This window comes from Melanostigma gelatinosum, assembly GCF_949748355.1.
Source record: "Melanostigma gelatinosum genome assembly, chromosome: 4".
Lineage (NCBI taxonomy): Eukaryota > Metazoa > Chordata > Actinopteri > Perciformes > Zoarcidae > Melanostigma > Melanostigma gelatinosum.
This window is the reverse complement of record NC_136637.1, coordinates 5,383,171-5,404,188: the sequence shown is the minus strand read 5'-3', so window position 1 is coordinate 5,404,188 and position 21,018 is coordinate 5,383,171.

Below are 21,018 nucleotides of genomic sequence, written 5' to 3'. Positions count from 1 at the left end.
TGCTCAGTGTGTGGAATGTGGGCTAATGCTATCAAACGAAGCACTGGAGCCTTCAAAAATAAAGCGACACGTAGCGACGAAACATCCAACGCTCGTGGGAAAGTCTGTTGGGCTTCTTGTTGTGTATGCAGGTTTACATACACATGATAATAAATGTCTTTGTGATCATCACATTGTATCATCTCATTTATTTAACAAGGGTTTCGCCTGTTCAACACCGGCATCCTCGATCCCCTCCCCTTCCGTTCCTACGGCTTGTTTGCGCAAATACGTCACAAAACATGTCCGTGTTTGGTATCCCAGCATGCCCAAAATCCTCATCTTTGCAAAGAAATCATCGATTTTCTTTCATTTCTTATGGTTTCTCCACAAAAGGAGCCCACACACACACTGTCCAAAGTCGCCATAACCGCTGCAAGTCGTATCTTGCAGCATTTCGACGGAAAAAGACACATTACAGACCCGACAACGTGCTAGCGGATGTTACCATGGAGCTACTGCCTTCAGAAAACGCTAGTACTTATAGTACAAACCTTATCCTCCTCTTCCATAAGCCGTCAACCAACGTTTGCGTAACTGAGCTATTCTCATTCTCGTTCGTGCGCTCGGTCGCAGCCATTAAGCACAGCAAGTCCGCTACTCACACACCATGTCTTCGACCATATATACATCGTTTTTGCAATTTGTAAAGGCTAAAAATGAAAGGAAAATAATATAATATCACAATATAAAGGGAGAAACACCTTTAGTGTGTCAGAATATCATGTGGTTACCATGTGTCCATTTGGGTTTCCAAATGTCCTTTTAGAGCTCCGCCTGGATCTCTTCATGGAAGAAACTCTGTAGAATGGTCATACTTTGTCCAATCTTCTTCAAATTTGAGGCAGTTGTTCACTGATAGTGTAGTTGCAGCCCTATACTGTCCTTTACCTGTACAGATACAGCCACCGGCAGTTATTTATACTGAAAGATACTTTTTTATTTTATGCGGACAAAAATCTTAAATTTGTACTGACTCCAAAGGCCCACTGCTCTGTTTCTGTATGACCTACAGGTTGTCTGACACTTTTGATGCATATAGTCAGAGTGGGCCCCGGGACACTTTGTACTTGAAAAGTTGGGCCCCGAGGTCAAAAAGGTTAAGAACCCCTGGTATAGAAGTCTATGAGAAAATGACTCTACTTCTCTCTTGATTTATTACCTCAGCAAACATTGTAAACATGAGTTTATGGTCTCAATCTCTAGTTTCAAGTCTTCTTCAATACAGCATGATGTTCATTACGTAAATGATGGTCCATTTAGAGTCAAACAGACCATAAAGCAGGGTATGCTTCAGGGCGGGTCGCTACCAGAGACATATACAGCGTCTCTATATCACTCCTCCACATTCCAAATATGATAACTTCTGTTCATTGGTTGCAAAAAAAACAAGACGACGGCCGTAATCCAAGATGCCGACGGCTAAATCGTCAAACTCAAGGCTTCAAAACATCAGTCCACAAACCAATGGGTGATATCACGATGAACAAGTCCACTTCTTATATACAGTGTATGGTTTGTACAGTGAAGTTGGTCTTTTTACTCAGCAGCAGCCTAGTGGACATTAGAGGAATCGCAGCACAATGCACTCCAGCTGAGGAGGATGCCGATTGGTTCAAATACCATCAGACTTTCGTGATTAATATTTGTGTTTATTGTTTTTTCTTAAATGTCCTTGTTGTGTTTTTTCATGTCCCTGCATGTGTGAGACAAAACATTTGAATAATAATCAACCCGGTTTATATTCTGGGTGGTCGATAGGGGGCTAAACACACACACACACACACACACACACACATGGTGTCGGCATGGGAAACACAGAAGGCATGAAATTACAGTTGCGTCGGTCGGAACGGAGCGCAGGAGGAAAGTTTAGAGATAAGGTGGAGGCTTCACGCAAACCCTCATCACACTGTGTGTCTGTGTGTGTGTACAGAGTGTGTTTGTGTGTGTGTTAGAGGGGGTCTACTAAATAAAGAAATCCCAGAGCGCTGGTCTTTCCCTCACTCTATAATCCCTGTGTGCTCTGTGTGTGTGTGTATATGTGTGTGTGCGTGTGTGTGTGTGTTAATTTGGACAGTCAGGCCTGGTGTGGCACCAGATAAATCAGTTCAATATTCACACTCGGCCTGTCACTGGGTGGCACTCACAGCTCAACTGCACAGCGTGTGTGTGTGTTTTCACACATTATTTAAATAAATACTCTAATATTTGAAAATAAAATTGTTTTCTCGACTCAAAAAGTCAAAAGAAGCAAATGTCAACACGGCTCCTAGTCTCAAGAATCAATATGGTGATATTATATTTTAATAAAATGAAATGTGTACTGTGACTGAAGTTACAATGCAGGTTTGTGTATTTGATTTTAATTACATTTTTACATGTGTGACCTAAGTTTGATTTTGTGATTAACGCCAACAAGACAGAAGGAAAGACACAAAATAAAAAAAAGAAATGGAAAGATAGACAGACACAAAAGAAACGGAGAAATAATGACAAAAGAAAGAAAGAAAAAGAAAGAGACAAAAAAGAAAGAAAGATGGACACAAAAGAAAGAAACAGGAAGAAATAACAACAAAAGAAAGATTGAAGTATCTATTAGGACACCCTGAAACAAAATACTGAAGCATCATTCGTCTAAGAAATAAAATAAAGAACTCAAGGATGAAATACAAGCTCAGATATACCGCAAGACAAATGGCACGCCTCCTTATTCCCTATGCGGTTTCACTAAAATGCTACCAGTAGTGCGAGATGTCACATGACCCAAAGGGACCGGAGAGACGTAAAGAAGACCCTCTCGCACACTTACAGGAAGTTGGAGAGTAGTCCTGTAAATCATGGTGAGTATCGGAGGAGAGGCACAGAAGACAGATTAAAGGATGTGGAGGGGAGAGAGAGTCGAGAGGACATGAGATAATAAGAGAGGAGGGGATGAGAGGAAGAGGAGGAGGAGGGTAAGTTTCCTCCCCAGGGGAGACGTCTGACGTCGGTCAGAGTAAATGTCTCCTCTGCAGGGAGATACAATCATATTCAAAAGATCATGCGCTTTAAATCCCAACCAGCTCTTCTGTTTGAAGAACCTTGAAGGAGACGAAGGAGGAGGGTTATTAGCTCTTCATCAGCAAACTCCTCCTGGCAGATTCTCATCTCTGAACATGCTGTAATCAGAGTACTGAGAGGTATTTCTATACTGAAGTTGAAGTACCAGAATACAACTCAAGTATTATAAGCACAAAGTACAGAGTATAGAGAGTACACAAAGTATACACTAAATAGTTATTTGGATGTTTTTGAATTCTACAAGTTCATTTTGAATTTTACAACATTTGTTTTCAGGATTAAAGTACTTTTGGGGGAAATAAAATCCTGGCCGAACTAAGTTGTTGCTTACTGTGATTGACAGGTCACCGCCACTGCCAGAGACTTATACTGCATCTCTATGTCAACATGGCAACGGCCGTAATCCATGATGGCGACAGCAACATCGAGGCTTCCAAACGGCAGTCTACAAACCAATGGTTGGTGCCACAATGACTTTGTCCTCTTTTTATATGCAGTCCATGGTTTCCACAGGCAGCACCTCAGACACACCACACCACATTTAAAAAAAGATTTAAAAATGTTCCAGTAAGTCTTCGACAGCATCAGTCTGAAACAGGTTTTCAGGTTTTCGGATGCGTCACACCAATCCTAGCTGAATTAATATAGAATAGGTCCGAATAACAGTTTCACCGTGAAAAACAGGACAGACCAGCAGAGAGTTTTAGACCAACGCTTCCACACGCTTTCATAACTCTGACAAAAAGAGTGCACATGTGACTGCTGCTCTGCCATCGAGTTTCAGTTTTGAACCAACAGAGTTTGGACCCTCGCATTTATTCCGTTTTGTATGTCAAGCGATGTTTCCTGTGTGTCTTGTCTGGGTTTTTTAATGGCGGCTGCAAACACAAGTTCACGCATTGATCAACCACCAACAAGCACACACACTTACACACCTGCTGGAAGCCTGCCCCCATTGGCTGAGCCCGGAGGTGGGTCTGGTATTGATCAGAAACACCAGCGGCAATTATATGACTTCACACGGAGCCTGGAGCTCATCACTATTCACTGTGGAGAACACACACACAGACACACACCCACACACACATACACACACACACACACACACCGCAGTCACTCTTTGATGAATGCTAATTTGTGTGTGGACGTGGAGCGCCTTAATCCTCCTCTCTAATTGGTCTTTCATTATGGCTGAGGGGAAATCAGGAGGGCGTGTCCGTGGCCCTTCGTTAAGGTGGTGTCACCGTTGTTACCGCGGCTCAATGTGAATGGATGAGGCGACCGGAAGGACACCGCAACCGGGGAGGCAAACGGACGAAACTTGAATTCATTAAAAGGTGGATGTTAAAGTCTAAAGAACACCAAGCTGGAAGTTTTTGGCTACAGGTGGGGAGCAGAAGCAAGTTGTGAACACACTGACATATAGTTCAACATGATCATTCATTAGAGGTAATGTTTGTGTCCACCTGATGAATGTAAGTCCAATATTCTCTCTCTTTTAGCTCTGGTTTTGGTCTCCACCAATGCTAAATGCTCCACTATGTTCACCAGCTAGTCTCTAACCAGTGGTGTATAAAGTACTCAAAAGCCATACTTGAGTAAAAGTAAAGATACATTACTGGAAAACTACTCAAGTAAAAGTAAAAAGTCACCACTTAGAATACTACTTGAGTAAAAGTCTTAAAGTATCTGATATTTATTGTACTTAAGTACAAAAGTACTTAAGTATCAAAAGAAATTTTCTGATATTAAATGTACATCATAACCTGAACATTAAATGTACATCATAACCTGTTCATTGGAAGTAAAAGTACAAGTAAATGCTGTTAATAAAAAAGCAAAGGGTCAGAATTTTGAGAATTATGAAGTTTATTCTTTTAAGTGCTGTGGCACCATGACCAAGGACATGGAGCTGTGTTGAACATAATTGGGTTGGCTGTGATCCATCCAGGAGCAACAATGTTCAACATAATATATTGTACATAAGTATACTTTTGCATCTACTATGAACGTATCATGATAATTCTCCGAAAAGCAATATGACACTATGAAGGAGTTGTAACAGTGCGTTTATAAGTATGCTCATTAGACTAGAGCAGGGATTCCCAAAGTGTGGTGCGCGCACCCCTGGGGGTGCGCGAGCTGCCTCTAGGCGGTGCGCGAGAGGAAAAGTGTAATGGCGTCTGATGGTGTAATAATATTAAATATTTAAAAAAAAACATGAATTATAAAAATTCCCTTTGTAAGATTTAAAATTAAAAACGTACAATTTAATAAATGCACTTGAGCTCCTTCCGGCAGACTTGCGCCTGCCGCCAGTCGTACACACTAGCGAGCCTAGCTTGTGCAGCTAACGTCAGCTAACAGCGAACTTCATGCATTCAGCAACATTAATTTAAATATGCTAAACTGGCTGAAATCGGGGAAACTGTCAAGTGGGACATCTGAAGCTATCAGTCGTAAAAGAGGAGAGGGACAGAGAGAGAGAGAGAGAGAGAGAGAGAGGAATCGGAGGCGAGGGGAACGGAGAGGTGCGTTGGGGAGAGACCGGGAGAAGAAATCGAGCCAGAGTCAGAGGAAGATGAGACGGAGGAGACCGAAAAGGAGGAAGGGATAGCACAGACACAATCGCCGAAGACGTGTGCTTGCCAGCTGCCAGAGAGATGGTGGAATGTATGATTGGGGAGAAAGAAGCAAAAAAGTTGGACATGATCCCGGTGTCCAACAACACTGTGTCGCGCCGTATCGATGCTTTGTCCGAAGACATCCTGGCTACATTAGTCGGTCATTAATTGTAAATTAAATGTGATAATATGCCTCTGAGCCTGTGCGTGTGTCCTCGCATCCGTATTGCTCTTTAAAAGTGACGCCTTGTGTAACTGAAAGTTATTGAAACTTTGTTGCAGTGTTTCAGGGCGTTTTTACAGCCGTAGTTCGTTTGCTTTGTTCCGATTCAGGGATTAATATGATACAATGTTGCAGTTTCCCCTTTGTTCGGTTTGTGTTCACACTGCAACATTTAACAGCGGACTAAATCTTGTAAACAAACGCCACGCGCGAGCAAACTGTTCTCTCATTGGTCAGATTTTTATGCTCTGTTGCTTTTTTTTCATTAAGGGGGGGGGGGGTGCGCGAACCCGGTCAGGATGTAGAAGGGGGTGCGCGGCCTAAAACGTTTGGGAACCGCTGGACTAGAGGATGTAGAGGGCCAATGCATAATATTATGTTCAGCAAAACATATCCACTTGATGCATCAGGTCAGTGTTTAGAGAAAGGACACCTGCCTTGTAAACTCCTATGGGTCTGATTTGAATACAAAGGTTTTGCTCAAGCTGAATCTGCAATTGGGCGACTGCTACCATCATAACTCCATCTGATCATCCACAACATGACTCAAATATCAAAACATGATCAATACTAAAGCAGCAGCGAAAGTAACCCAGTCATTACTTGAAACTGAAAAATGTCATGTTCATCTTCAAAAGAAGTTGGTTTTCAAAATTGCGAGAATTCAGTCTCGCTCTTCTTGGGCTGAAGACTAGTCCTGCGATGCTAAATAGCCTTTCACAGGCCGCTGAGGCAGGTAGAGGTGTGTTCAGCGTCACAGACAGCTTGCGCACTGCTGCGAAGGATTCCCCGAATGCTAACGCTAATGCTAACGCTAATGCTGCGCTCTCTCGGCTCCTGTCAATCCGTGTATATAGCTACAGCTAACGTTAGCCAACTAGTGCTGCACAACTGTCAACACTTCCTCAGCTCACTAACTCGCTAGCGATCCACTGGTGTTGGTCTTCGTCATCACCGTCGTTTGTTGCGGGAGTAGCAGGTGCTTCCATTTCTGCTTCCATCATGAAATCAGTCATCGTAGAGTGGAATTCTACTCAGGTAGTCGCCCGCTAGCTTATAGCATGTAGCATCCTGGGCATCACTGGGAATCAAAGCACCGCGGCTTTGAGAGCACTTGTTTGCAATTGTGCATTAACGTGATTAACCAATGATTTAACTTGCTGCTAGGACCACTCATTCACCAAACCTGCTTGCTTGCAGTCTGTGTTCCACCACAGTCCCCGACGCTGGTCTCATGATTCATTTTGTTTCTAAAGATAGATTTGATTTTGTAGCGAGTAACGAAGGTTTCAGGGGAAATGTATCGGAGTAAAAGTATCGGTTTTCTTTGCAAAATGTAGTGAAGTAAAAGTAAAAGTCAACAGAAATATAAGTAGTAAAGTAAAGTACAGATACCCAAAAAAACTACTTAAGTACAGTAACGAAGTATTTCTACTTTGTTACTATACACCATTGTCTCTAACTGAGCATAGTGTCTTTTCCCTTGCCTGGGAACCAGACGAAGAGCAAATGTTTTATTTGTGTCTGGTCCCCATTCACTTTGGCCTGCGACGCATATCCATCCTCCACATTATTGTTTACTTTATCCGTTGGTGAAAATTGTATTTTCAATGACTTTTTATTAAGTTGCATGGCCTTTACAAATCAAATTGTTTTGTCTTGATGTCACACGGCAAAAGAAAGCGACCTAATTTCTTTTTGATTTTTCTGAGCTTTCACACTGTGAATGAAGACGTCTGAACCAAGACAGCAAACCCTTCGACCTTGACAAAGGCAGCAGATCCACTTCTTCTGAACTTACCTTTCACAATAAAAGCCCTAGACATATAATATTTGCAGGCGACTATTTCCCATTTTGTCGCGGAAAAGAAGCTGCTGTTGATGAAACACTGACAAAGTTCTGAAATAACCTGATATGAATGGCTGCCTGAAGTTATAAAACAATATTAGTTTTATATTAGATTTTTTAGTTTTAACCAATTAAAGTCAGTTAAACAAAGGCTGATGATGCTGTTGTACATTCTCCTTGAAGCTCAGTTACGCTCTGCCTGTATATTCCTACCTGCTGTGTGCGTCTTTCCTCTAAACCTCCCTCCTCTATCATCTCCACGGCTCACAGCACCGCCTGCAGCCATGTGTCCGTCAGGCGAGTCCTCACCTGGGGCCAGTGGTTTCCCAGCAGCACCGGCTCCCTCATTAACCCTGCCCACTCTATCCCGTCTGCTCATTGTTCACTGGCTGCTGGTGATGCTGGTGTTTACAGTGCAGACGCCTCCACTCGGTGCTCTAAACGGTCCTGTGCAGAATCAGTGACATCTTTTACTGTAAATAACCTCTCGAAAATAAACAGCGTTTGATTCATGAAAACACACCATTTTATTACCAACATGTCTTTTCTGTTTATTGTTGTTTCTTTGTATATTACTTTTTTGATTTCTATTTTATTTTTGTAATTGTCTTATCTTATTTCATTGCAGTCCTTTAAATGATTCATAGCAACAAGCTGCTCCCTGTGTTCTTCTACCAAACGCATGCTAACTATTTTAGATTTGAATCACATTAACAAGAACTAATAAAGCTGTGGAGAAATCTCTCAGCCCACTCTGAGAGCTCCAACCCTCTACCCCATTTCCTGTACTGAAGACTACCTTGACTTATATTTATTAAGTTGCAGTTAACATTTCAATATACTCAGTATATTATATATCAGTATTAATAAATACACTTTTACTGCCGTTGCCAACATGTTTACTTTCTCATAAAGAAGTGGATAGTAGCTGTGACGTCACCCACTGGTTTGTTGAGTGTTATTTTAGTGCCTTGAGTTTGGCATTTTGGTCATAGCCATCTTGGTTTTTGGATGTCGCCATTTTGTTTTTTGAAACCAGAAGTGACAGGAGAGGGTGGAGCCAAGTACAACCAAACGCTGAATAAAGATTTCGACAAGCAAAATGTTACAAAGAACTATCATGAACTGAAAACACACTGCGAAAGGGTTAACGTTGTATACACGAAAACACAAACAACTCTTTGACCGGACAACGCCGTGGAAGTCGCCTGTCAATCACGGAAGCCCCGCCCTAAAGCATACCCTGCTTTATGGTCTATTTGACTCTAATTGGACCATCATTTACCTAATGAACATCATGCTGTGTTGAAGAAGACTTGAAACTAGAGATTGAGACCATAAACTCATGTTTACAATGTTTACTGAGGTAATAAATCAAGAGAGAAGTAGAGTTATTTTCTCATAGACTTCTATACAATCAGACTTCTTTTTGCAACCAGAGGAGTCGCCTCCTGCTGGTCAGTCGATATAAGGCAAGTTCAAGACATGTTTGCAAGCATCACCATCTTGGAACTTTATAGCACATAATACACACACACATACACACACACGCACACACACACACACACACACACACACACACACACACACACACACACACACACACATAAGTAACCATATCCTGACAGTAACACACACTTAACAGAGTTAAAAATGTAATTCATTGTTTCTTATTTCCAATTTGTAATATTTGAGTATGTTTGCTGAGTATGTGTGAATTTTTTTAATGAGCTATTTAGCGTTGTTTTATTTTGTTAATGTTTCCTGCGGAAGCGGCGTCTCACCTCTTCTGTACCTGCTAACCTCCCGTAGTCCCGTCCTCCCCTCACAATGGTGTTTCGTATGGTTGAGGGAGCGCATGTACAGAGAGAGAGAGCGAGACCAGGAAGCAACTTATGTGTGTTATGTTGTCTTCTGCAGCGAATAAATGCTAGAAAAGCATCCTCTTGAGTCGTCTCCTTCAATGCCCTATCAAAGTCTGTTACACAAGCATGTTTATTATATTGAATTTAAACGATTGTGGAAGCATGTAGATGTAAAAAAAAAGAAGGTGAACAAAGAGGACGGCACAGGTGTGTCATTCAATTTACACAGAAACATTGTGGATTAAAGATGGAACAAAAAAAACACATGAAATCAGAGGATATTTATTTATTCATCAAATATTTAATTGTGTCATTGAAACAGTTTTGCCAAAAACGAGTTAATAGATCATTTGAAATGACCTCTCATCCAGGAAAGAGCCTGGAAGACGTTCAAATCAGGGACTAAAAAGCATAAAATAAATACCCACAATTGTACATCTTATCTTTTAACGTTGTCATGGTAACGTGATATGTTGCAGCAAAGTGCTGTCCCATTCGTATTTACACCATTTCAAGCCCTCACAGTCTCTAACACTCAACCATTTAACAGGTGACGTCAGTAAATCCCTGCGGGTTAGGGTTTGAGGCTTTAGGGTGGACATTAGGACTGGGCCCTCCTCTTCAGACTTTTCTCTGCTCTCCACGTCCTGTCGTCCCTACATCCACCGAACAAGGAAGTGAGCTCAGGTGTGGCTTGGTGTGACAAAAGGGCGGGGCTAAAACACATCATCCACCTGCCTGAATCTTCATCAAAGATCCTAAATTATCCCACATTACTGTTAGATAATTCGAAGGAGTTTTGATGGTGTTGAGTGACTGTTGAGGCAGAGCTCATCTGTTTAAACTCAGCAGCATGAATCCATTTATTAATAGTTGTGTTGCCCCATGCAGTTGCTCTTGTGGCCCATTGCTGTAAACGTCCTCATCTCCATTTCCTCTCATCTGTTCCATCTTCTTTGCTCCATCATTGCATTAATTTGCTCGGTCGATGGACCTGAATAAAGAAGCGCTGCTGAGGAAAGCCTCATTACAAATGGGAACGGTCATGCATACATGGAGCCTGGTTTTTGGTTTGTGCACAGGTTTGTGTGTTTTGTGTGTGCGCGCTGAAGATTTAAGAAGTTACCCAGTCACCGATAACAGAGGATATAAATGGCTTAAAGTTGTATTTTAAAGGAGAAATCCACTGAAAACACTTTGAGTATCAAGGAAGAGTTTTTATGGATACTCTATGCTTTTCCTTTGTGACAAATAATACCATTACCATTATTATCATCATTTGAGTTTTAGTGCTTTTACTATAGTTCTGCAACTGCCATGTCACAGCCTTGCAGTTCAACTTCTTTGAGTTCATACACTTAAATTTTAACTGACATTTTGACTGCTCTCTGCTTACACTTCAACTGCTTTATGAGCTTAGATATCAACTGATATTTGAGCCTCCTTTAGAATGGTCCATTTAGCACTTAAACTACTTTTAGTGCTGACACTTCAACCAGGACTAAAAATGCTTCAATAGCTGCAGCTTCAACAACTTTCAGTATTTACACCATTGTATTTACCTTTACACTTGCCACTTCACAGCCTTTCAGTGCATATGCTTAAACTTCGTTGGGTGCGTGAACTGCAGCAGTCCCTTCAACTACTTTCAGTGCTTATGTTTCAACTGACGTTTTTACTGCTTTAGTTCCTTACACTTCAACTACACTTCAACTGCCTTACAACAGTTGTTTCAACTGAAACTTTCAGTGCTACTCATCAACTGAATCTTAAATTTCATTAAGTGAACAGACATCGAATTTTACTGCTTTCACTATTTTCAATGACCTTACTAAAATAGCTTTTGACATCATACCTGCAAGATCACCACAGCTTCAATGTTCATATAATATAGCACAGACATGAAAAAAGTGATTATTTATTATCACTCAAAACTTCCTGTTTCAGTTTTAATATAAAACTGCTTTAAAAACGCTACAATTTTACAACGTTTAAATTGTCACTTTTCAAAAGCAGATTTCAATGTGAGAAAACCAGCAGTAATTTGCCTTTTTTTTTGTTTTGAATCATCATTAATATTATCATTATTATTGTTACATCCTGCCTGCAGAGTTACAGGGTGTGGTTTTGTCTCAAGTTCAGGTTCACAGTCTGACCTGCTGACCTTTAGCAGTTTGCTGTGGGGGGCATATCAGGTCACGCTGTGTGTTAATGTGTGTGTGTGTGTGTGTGTGTGTTGTGGAAAGGCGATGCCTGGTGTTGGCGGCTGGCTGAATTATTCACGCTCCTCTGCGGTCGTCTCCCTCCCTGAAACCTGAGAGGAGAAGTTGAGGCGGGCTCCCACCCTTCACCGAGCACACGGGGGAGAATCTGAGCTCAGCCGACAAACAACACAACACACGCCGGCTGTGGGGGAGGAGGGTGGAAGACAGAGAGATGTGGAAACTCACCGGGAGAGACGAGAAGATGTCTGTGGTTTTGCTTCTTTAAACACTTTGACGGCCACACACAGAGTTACACTGATATATCGGTCCGTCAATACAGGCTGCCTTCAGTCAGCCGTGTGTCCATCATGGAAGAACAATGTAGAGCTGTCTGTGAGTTAATGAATCCTTCAGTCAGGCTGTAAACACACAGCTGCAGAAGCTTGTCCTGTCTGTGGACTCATCCAGTGAACAAATTGTTTCCTGTAGATTATTGTCATGCAGTGTTTACTGTCACGTAAAATAGTGAACTGCTGTATGGTAGCACTTAAGTGAAATTAAAGAGCTGTTCCAGCATTTTGTTAACATCATAATAGGCTATAGTCCTCCGAGAGACATAAAAGGCGGAAAAACATCTATTTGAGGAGGGTCTAAACAACCAGTCATTGTGAGCATGCTAACATGCTCACAATGACAAAGCTAACATGCTAATGTTTTGCAGGTATAATGTTCACCTAGTTCACCATCTTAGTTGTGCGTGTTAGAGTGCTAACAATTTGTAGTTAGCAGTTAACACAAAGTACAGCTGAGGCTGATGGGAATGTCAACAGTTCTGCAGGTATATTTGGTCATAAACCAAAGTATTGGACACATTACATTGTTGATGTGATCACCAAAGTTACTACAATTCATCCTGAGCGGTAACATGAGAGTATGACCCACATTTACACAATATCCATCCAATACTTGACATTTTTTCATTAAAACCCCAAAATGTCAACCTCCTGGTGGAGCTAGAGGAAAAGTTGGTTGGTCACCAACATCATAAGGATTCATTGTCTGGGCTACAGGGGTATCTGTATTGAATTTGGTGCCAACCAATGGCTGCTGAGATATTTCAGTCTGGACCAAAGAGGTGAACCAACCGACCAACATCGCCATCCCTGGAGCCACGATGCTGGCGTGGCCAAAAGCATGAGTTCCTCTGATGAAGAGGACAAAAATATTGATGAACGGGTTGATGAATTGATATGTTTTCAGTCTGGTCAACCAGGATTAATGGCCGCATTTACGGTGACAACCAGCACCAGATCATCTCTGTCCAAAGAGCAGAGATAGACCATCAAATGCAGCTCAGATCATTTAGCAGGTTTAGGCTAGTTTTTGGCAAGCTAGAGGCTGACCCTGGTCCACAATGAGATATCTCAAACACTATTGCACTCATAACTTATTAACCTTTCTAGAAATACACAAGAAATATCAAAATGTGTTTGGGAAATTGTGATGTCAATTTTTTTCCAGAAAAGTATCTCTGAACATTGAAAACGAACTAACTCGTTTACCCTGGTTGTCTCTCCTTCAGCCACAAGAGACATCCCAGAAATCCTTGAGCTGTGAAACAGTGTTAGTGGTATTCAATACCACACACGCACACACACACATTTTCTGTGTGCATGAGGATGGCTGACATCAGCAGATCTGGCCGGATTAGAGCGGGAGTGTTTCTGTTACGACGCAGATCAAACACAGATTGAACACTGGAAACAGCCAGGGACAGAGGTCTAACTCTGCCTGGATTTTGGGGAACATCACACACCAACAGTCTTTGAGCTCCACGGAGAGGTGGGTGGGATTAAATCAGCCAAGGTATCAAGGTGCAACAATCCTGGGAAAGCATCGCTCGAAACGTATTGTGGTTAAATTCATTTCCCTGGGTATCTGCAGTGTAACTTCAATATCTTTTAATGTTTACTTGCACATTTCATGCACTTGTTCTCAGTATATTCAAATGAATCTTATACCTGATGAATGAACTCGAATATTGGAATTACTCCATCCCATGATTAAGGACTGTGTCTTCAAATACAAACTTAGAATTCATTGACGTAGAATCTAAACAAAAGCTACCACATAAGATCAAAACCTATCAGGGTAATCTGTGGAAACAAGACTCAACTCAAGCACGACACCTTTTTTTCCAAACTATAGATAATCTCAAAGTAAAATTCTGCCACAACAGGCCTCTCTTCTTCGTTCTTGAAATGTTAAATTTTGGACATAACGGCGCTGGACGACACATATAAATACACACATGAACACAAGGGAAAGACAGCCAGAGAGACGGTCGATAGAGCAATAGCATCTTTATTTTTTTGTCGTTGTTGCATAGGAAATGCACATCTTGCTTCCAGTAAATTGAGTCTGCGTGGACATGGAGTCACTAATGGGGCCGAAAGTGATGGGCCAACACTTCACCAGGTCAACAGAAAACAACAGTCGGAAAGGGAAGAACAAAAAACAAAACAGAAGAACAAAGTGACGAACTGACAGTCGGAGAAGTCAGTGCAAACCCACAGCTTCAGAACACACAGAGGAAGAACAACAATGGCGTCGGACACAACTAATGGAAACTAGTTAACATTGAACAAAAGTGTAACACCAGATCGTGGACCGGTGCGACGTCGGCGGCAGCAGAAAACACCGCCCTGTCCCATAAAAGAGTTGTAGAGGCACAAGGTTTAAGTCCGTTGTGGGTGAGAATGAGGGTGAGCTCGATGGTCAGGTCGATGGAGATGGAGGAACTGATCCGGTTGTGGTCAGGATGATGCGTGTCGTCGGGTTTCTGTGGTGATTTGGGCAGTGAGAAGGGGGGGGATGATGGCATGCGTAGTGAATGTGTGACTCAGACTGCAGCAGGACGGGATGCACCTCGGTGCCCCCCTCGGGGGGTAATGATAAAGATAAAGCTCTCCTTCCTTCGAGATTGTCGTGGGTTAGCTACAGTTAGCAACGAGAAAATGCTAATCGACCCGATCGATTATCCGTATTCGGCTTGAATATTCAGAACATCGACAGGCTGGAAATGTGAATGTGGGCAGTTCTGGGCCGTCCGTACAAAAAACGAATCCCTGGTTAGTGTTCAGCTGGATATTTGAACACAGCGACTGCTAAGAATTCTACAGTTTTCTAAAGAATTCTAAAGTTTTTGCGTGTTTCAGTCCGTCTACTACGGATCATGTTTAAGTATAAAACAAAGCATGCTGCTTTGTTTTATACTTTTAGATACATTTTATTCAGTCAAATCATTTTCAATTATTTTCTTGGAATATATACATATCTTGGAATTTCTGTACTGACATTGTTTCTTTGAGCTATTGGCTAATGATCTGAGCCAATACTTATTGGCCTGCGTGGTTTTTCAGCTGGGCTATTTGAGGACATTGAAGAAACACCTCTCAGTTAAAGGGGTGTGAAGAAACTTAGATGTCCAGAAGTAGTGGAGAAAACACGGCGCCTATACAACAAAGATTTGGACAATGCAGAATGCTCTGGAAAATCTTTAGCGGTAATGTAAAGCAGAACCACTTGCAACATCAGTGGCATTGTCCTTTAGCAAAACAGTCTGGTCATCAACAAAGTTTGTCATCCCAAAAGTTTTCTGCCCTAAAAGAGATGCACAAGTCGAAGAAACTGTTTAGTTTCAAAGAGCCGAGCCGCATCGACAGGCTGCGAGTCGAACACAGGGAGAGGAGCCACTGGAGGTGAGCTAGACAAGCTGATCGACCCCAGCTGGCCTGGGACTGGGAAGAGGAAAGGGGGGGCAGAGAGTGAGAGAGAGAGGGGGGAGTCTCCCAGGTGCCGGCTACCTCTTTCTCTTTCTAGACCTTTCGCATCCTGGAGGAGCGAGCGGCTCGTTTGAAGTCCAGCCGAGGGAGACGCAGCAGAGGCTCGATGAGGAGGGAGGGGGATTCTGTCCCGGATAGTGCTGAGCGCTGCAAAAAAAAGGCAGAGGCCATCGATTCGGTCTCCTGCAGGAAACTGCCTGGGGAGGAGGAGAAGAAGGAGGAGGACTCTCACCCAGAGCCCTTGCAGAGATTTCTCAGCCTGCTGGTCAATGGACGCGAGGGGTAAGGGAGGAGGGGTTGAAGGAGGGCAGACCAGCCGGGTGTTTGCTGATGTTGAAAGTTAGCTGGAGATTGTCGGATTTAAAAACAAAAACCCCGCGAGGCAGCGGCAGTCCACCGATCGCCCCGGGGCAGTCATCATGGTGGCACACCCATCAGATCGATGGCAATAAACCAACACACGGTAGAAAACCGCGGAGGTGTTTGGTGGTGGTTTCATGTCGGGATGAAAGAGTCCCATGTGTGAGGATGGACAGATGAAGGAGGTGAGCAGAAAAAGGTTTGAGGCATACAGGGAGAGGCAAGAAAAAAAATAAAGAGAGAGGAACCAAGAACAGTAACATAACAATCTGGTTTTTGTAACTTTTTTTTTTGTCATCGTAACAGTTTACTAGGCTATTATGGAAGAGCATGCAGTTATATCTTATGATTATTGTACATTAGCTATAATCAGAGGGGCCTGACAGACAGCAAAGGCTACTGGTGATCAGAAATTTCAACAGTTACAAACAATTATCGTATTCAGTATTCAGAAGAGCATTATAATACAGGTTTTCACAGGCACTACATTTGATCTTTTTCAATATATCATGTAATATGCTGGTTTGCTTTTATTTTTCATTTATTTTTCCGATTTTGTCGTCTGACTCGTTCGGTCCGTGGAAGCTGGGATCTGGAAAACGGAAGGACGGATCGTAAAAGAAGGCAGAGGCCGAAGTGTTTCACAAAGTTAGATACCAAAGTCCTCGTGAGCGGGCGCGCAAAAGCGCACGTGAGCCACGTGCATGTGTGGATGTCTTGTTTCGGAGTCAGTGCATAGTTCTCATGCAGATTAGACTGCTATGCTTTGATACGTTGTCGGGGAAGCATGATGGTGGTAAGTTTTCCCAGCTCGCCTCCTCGTCACTGGCTTGATTCAACACTTAGCACCGTGTGATGGTTTTGCAATAGGATAAATAAATATCTTTGCAAAGGCGCAGCGACACCGTAATTCATTACAGTTGAGCACTAGAGAGCAGCTTCAGTGTTACCTGCCTCCCCGTCCAATGACTTTCCTTCATCTCTCTAAAGTGGTGCCATTTATACTCATCTCCACGGCTCGTCGTGCTGAAGGATGTCTTCCTTCTGCCCCGCCGTTGCCGACGACAACAACAGGTTTCGACTTGAGTTTCGAACGAATAAAAAGCAGCTGGAGGGCGGATTTCAGGTGTCACTGAAGCTCTCCCCTGGTTTCTTGAAAGAGTATAGGCTACTGTACGTTCAGCATTGCCATAATTCACATCCTCGGGTCTCTGAAGTGATTCAAAGTACATGGGCGGATGAAAACTACTCTGGTCTAAAGCCTGAAGAATTCTGCCCCTCTTCACGTTCAAGCCGTTCAAATTCGATTACTTCCCGACCCCATTCCAAAAAACGGCAGACTCGCACAGCGGTCCGCTCTGATGGATCTGTCTCTCCGGTGGTGTTGCAGGGGGGGGAATCTCAGCCCCGGGAGAATTTGGACAAACGTGAAGAACAACAAAGGCGCTAGCATTAAAAAGCTCCGCCTTCGTTCAACCCTGTTTCCTGATGGAGCGGCAGAATTCCTCAAAGGCAAAATCCCCAAAAAATCAACTCTTGGCAGGGAGGGGGTTGGGGAATGCAAGTGCTCTTCTCCTGGAGTTTTTTTTAAGACAGTCTTTGACTTTCCAGCTCTCGCTCATATTGCTGGTTGGGCAAGCGTTGGAGTTTGAGAGGGGTTTGTCAGATTTGTTCGTCAATTCACGAGAGTGTCTGACCCCGCTGATGTGAGTTAGCAATATGCCGCATGTTGGTGCAGCTGGTTGTCGGGCACTCTAAGCCGTGGCTTTGCTTTGTGTGCCTGCCGTTAGTTTGGTGGAGGAGGTGAGCACGGTGTATAGTCGGCTTCACATTCAGCCTCCACCGTACCACCACCACCACCCAGTGAGTTGGAAGTTGTTGCTCATTCTGCATTCTTCCACTATTCATATCTATCTACACACTACACACCTGAAATTCATCTCACCTCCAGTCAGAAAACCAAAACAAACACGTGTCCACTTAAATGTCCCCTTCCTGAAAAAAAAGAAAGCCTTCTGCTTGTTCCAAACATCCAAACCCAGGATGCATTTTATGGTTTCACCATTTCATCAAATGCCAACATTTTTGAATCCTTGAACAATATTTTATACACATTTCCCCAAAATGTCATACAGTTTTTGGTATCCTTGGACTTGCCGCCAGATTTTTATGGGTTTGAAAAAAAGTTTGGCCAGACAACATGAGTTTGAAAGGATGGACAGCTTGTCTACACTGGACGTGTCTCAGTCGTTCAGTCTCCCGGCTGGAACACGTTTCTCAAGGCAACATGCACGAGGGTAGTTCACAGACGTTTGTTTCGCTGTTTCTTTTATACTTGTATGATTTTTATTTTCTGTTTAGAACCCATAGACCCACAAGACGTTCTCGAGTATCTTTAGAGAACCTTAATCTACGTCAGATATGCTTCAGTTTTATTCAATACAGCTGTGTTTACCCCCTGCGTAGTGCCTCACATTTCTGGAGCTGCAATCTTAGGAACTGCAAGTCTTATCTTCCCCCAACTTGCCTGTGCAGCTACACTGATTGCGTATTGGGTTGTGTGAAAAAAATCGGTTGATTAATCAATATGTTGCTCTATAGAACTATTTTGATAATGGTTTTAAGTGATTTATTTAAAGCAAAAACATATTCTGGTATTTTTCTAGGATAGTAGAGTGAACAACTTTGGATGTCTTGCTTTGGCACCATCTGGGAGCTTGTGATCAGCATTTTCTGCTATTAAAGACCAATTAAATACCATTTTCTGCTATTAAAGACCAAATGATTGAACGATAATGGAGAATGATCAAGCGACAAGGAAAAAGATTATTGGTCGCGTCCCTGGTTGTGAAGATGGACAGTAGAAGAACACATCCAGTGTAGACCTTGATGAGCGCCTAAAGACGAGGTGCGAGCGTCACCTCAATATATCTTATTGTGAGAAAAGCCGTAAAACTGGAGGGGAATGCAGGAAATGAGCAGAAACTCTGATCGCACCGTAAGTCCTGGTCGTCCCGGTGACTTGCCGTTCCTCATCTGCATGAATATGATGCAGTGATGGAGCAGGAGTGGATGTGCGGATGGACGGAGATCAGAGTGGACCTCCAGGCTGAGGGAGGGCTGGAGGAGGAGAAGGAAGAGGTAGGTGGAGGAGGAAGAGGAGGAGGTGATCTTGTGGGCCAGTGAAGAAAGAAACAGATGGAAAAGAAAAAGAATCATGTTGCATAATCAAGCTGTTTATTTTCCTGCATGGAATGGTGAACACAAAAAAAGATGCCTAGATGCATTTATAGTAGGGGCATCCTTTGGCTCGCTATGTCATTGTCTCCTGCCTAAAACTAAAATTTTTAAAAATGCATAAAAAAACGCTTGCTTTTCTTTACCAATTTTCCTCAGAATTACCTAGATGTAGCTTCATCAACACTGATGCAACAAATAACCTTCAAAACATACAGCATACTGTAACATCCATTTACAATGGTCTTATCACCACAGCGCCCCATACTTCTTAAGTACAGGGATATGCTATACCATCAACAGAGGAAATGTTCTTAAATACATACAAAAAGGAAAGCAAAAATGAAGAAAAAAATAAAGAAAAATAAGGAAACAGGAAAGTTTTCAACTTAAATCCAGTTCCCGGAAAACAAACCAAACCAGTTCTAGTAATGTGGCCTCGATACAAACAATCAGAAAATTCACAACACTAGTTTTTCCTCATTTTATCAATGTTACAAAAGTCCTGCATTATAAAATAGGGCAGCTTTAAAATCAGTGTAATTAATAAAACTATACAACATACAAACACGTCTCCCAGTCGGGCCGAGTGGCCCTGCTGCTCTGCCCTCCCGTCCGTTAAGAGCTAACTCTTCACTGCGTCTCTTCTCTGCTGTACCAGAACTAAATTACACACACAACACAAGAACAAAAAAAACACACTGCCCAAACTATTGCTTTTATATTCTTTTTCATTTTTTCTTTCTTTAAAAAGGGTGCAATTTTGTCGTTATCTTACACACAGCACAGCCAAAAATCGCTGATTAGATGCTAGGCTGTTTCACAAGGTTTTTGTGACACTTAAAAAAAAAATGTCCGTGCAATTTCTTTTTTTAATTCCCTTCGCTATTTTTAAGCCCTGGAAGCTGTATATATATTTTTTTCTTAATACTTTTTCACTTTTGTCATTTATTTTCATATTTAGTGCAGGATTAAGGAAGTAATGCCCAACTCATGGCTAAAGGGTAGGCAAGAACAGAGACGAAACAAACATGTCACACTAGGAGGAAACACAATCCACACAAGTGGAACTACTAAACCATCACAGCTGATGGCATCACGGCGCTGTCCATTACATTTGATAGACGGAGTGAACACAGAACAGGTAAACGATTTATTCACTAAAACCTCTGCTGAACAGGGCGGGGCGTGGTTAAAATGTTGGACGTCATCGAAAATGTTTATTTTCATAAACTGTTTTCTGCGCGATGGAGAAGAAGTTGGACTTGTTTTAAGGCTTGCTTGTGACCAAAGAAATAATAATAATAAACAAAAAAACATTTCGGAAAGAGAGACCCAAATGTAATATTGCGGCCGTCTGGAAGATTATCAAAACAGGAAGGAAGGAAGTGGAATTCCCCGAGCGATGGTGGCTCAGCTTTGCTGGAGCGTTGGTGCAGGGCTGGCTTCACAATTTTTAGGGACCGACCACGGAGCATCATGCCAGTCGCGTGCACGCTAACTTTGGTTGAAAGAAAAGAGAAAGAAAAAACTAAACTAAATAAACAATGTAAAAAAAAAAAGTCTAAGTGAGTGCAAGCAGGTATTGCATATTTTATGTCTTCATTGTTCATTTCTGGGAACAAAAAGTAGATGAACCAACCAACCAAAAATTTTAAAAGGAAGACTTGAAAATGAAAGTTTTTGCTGTTCGGAGAAAAGAAAAATCA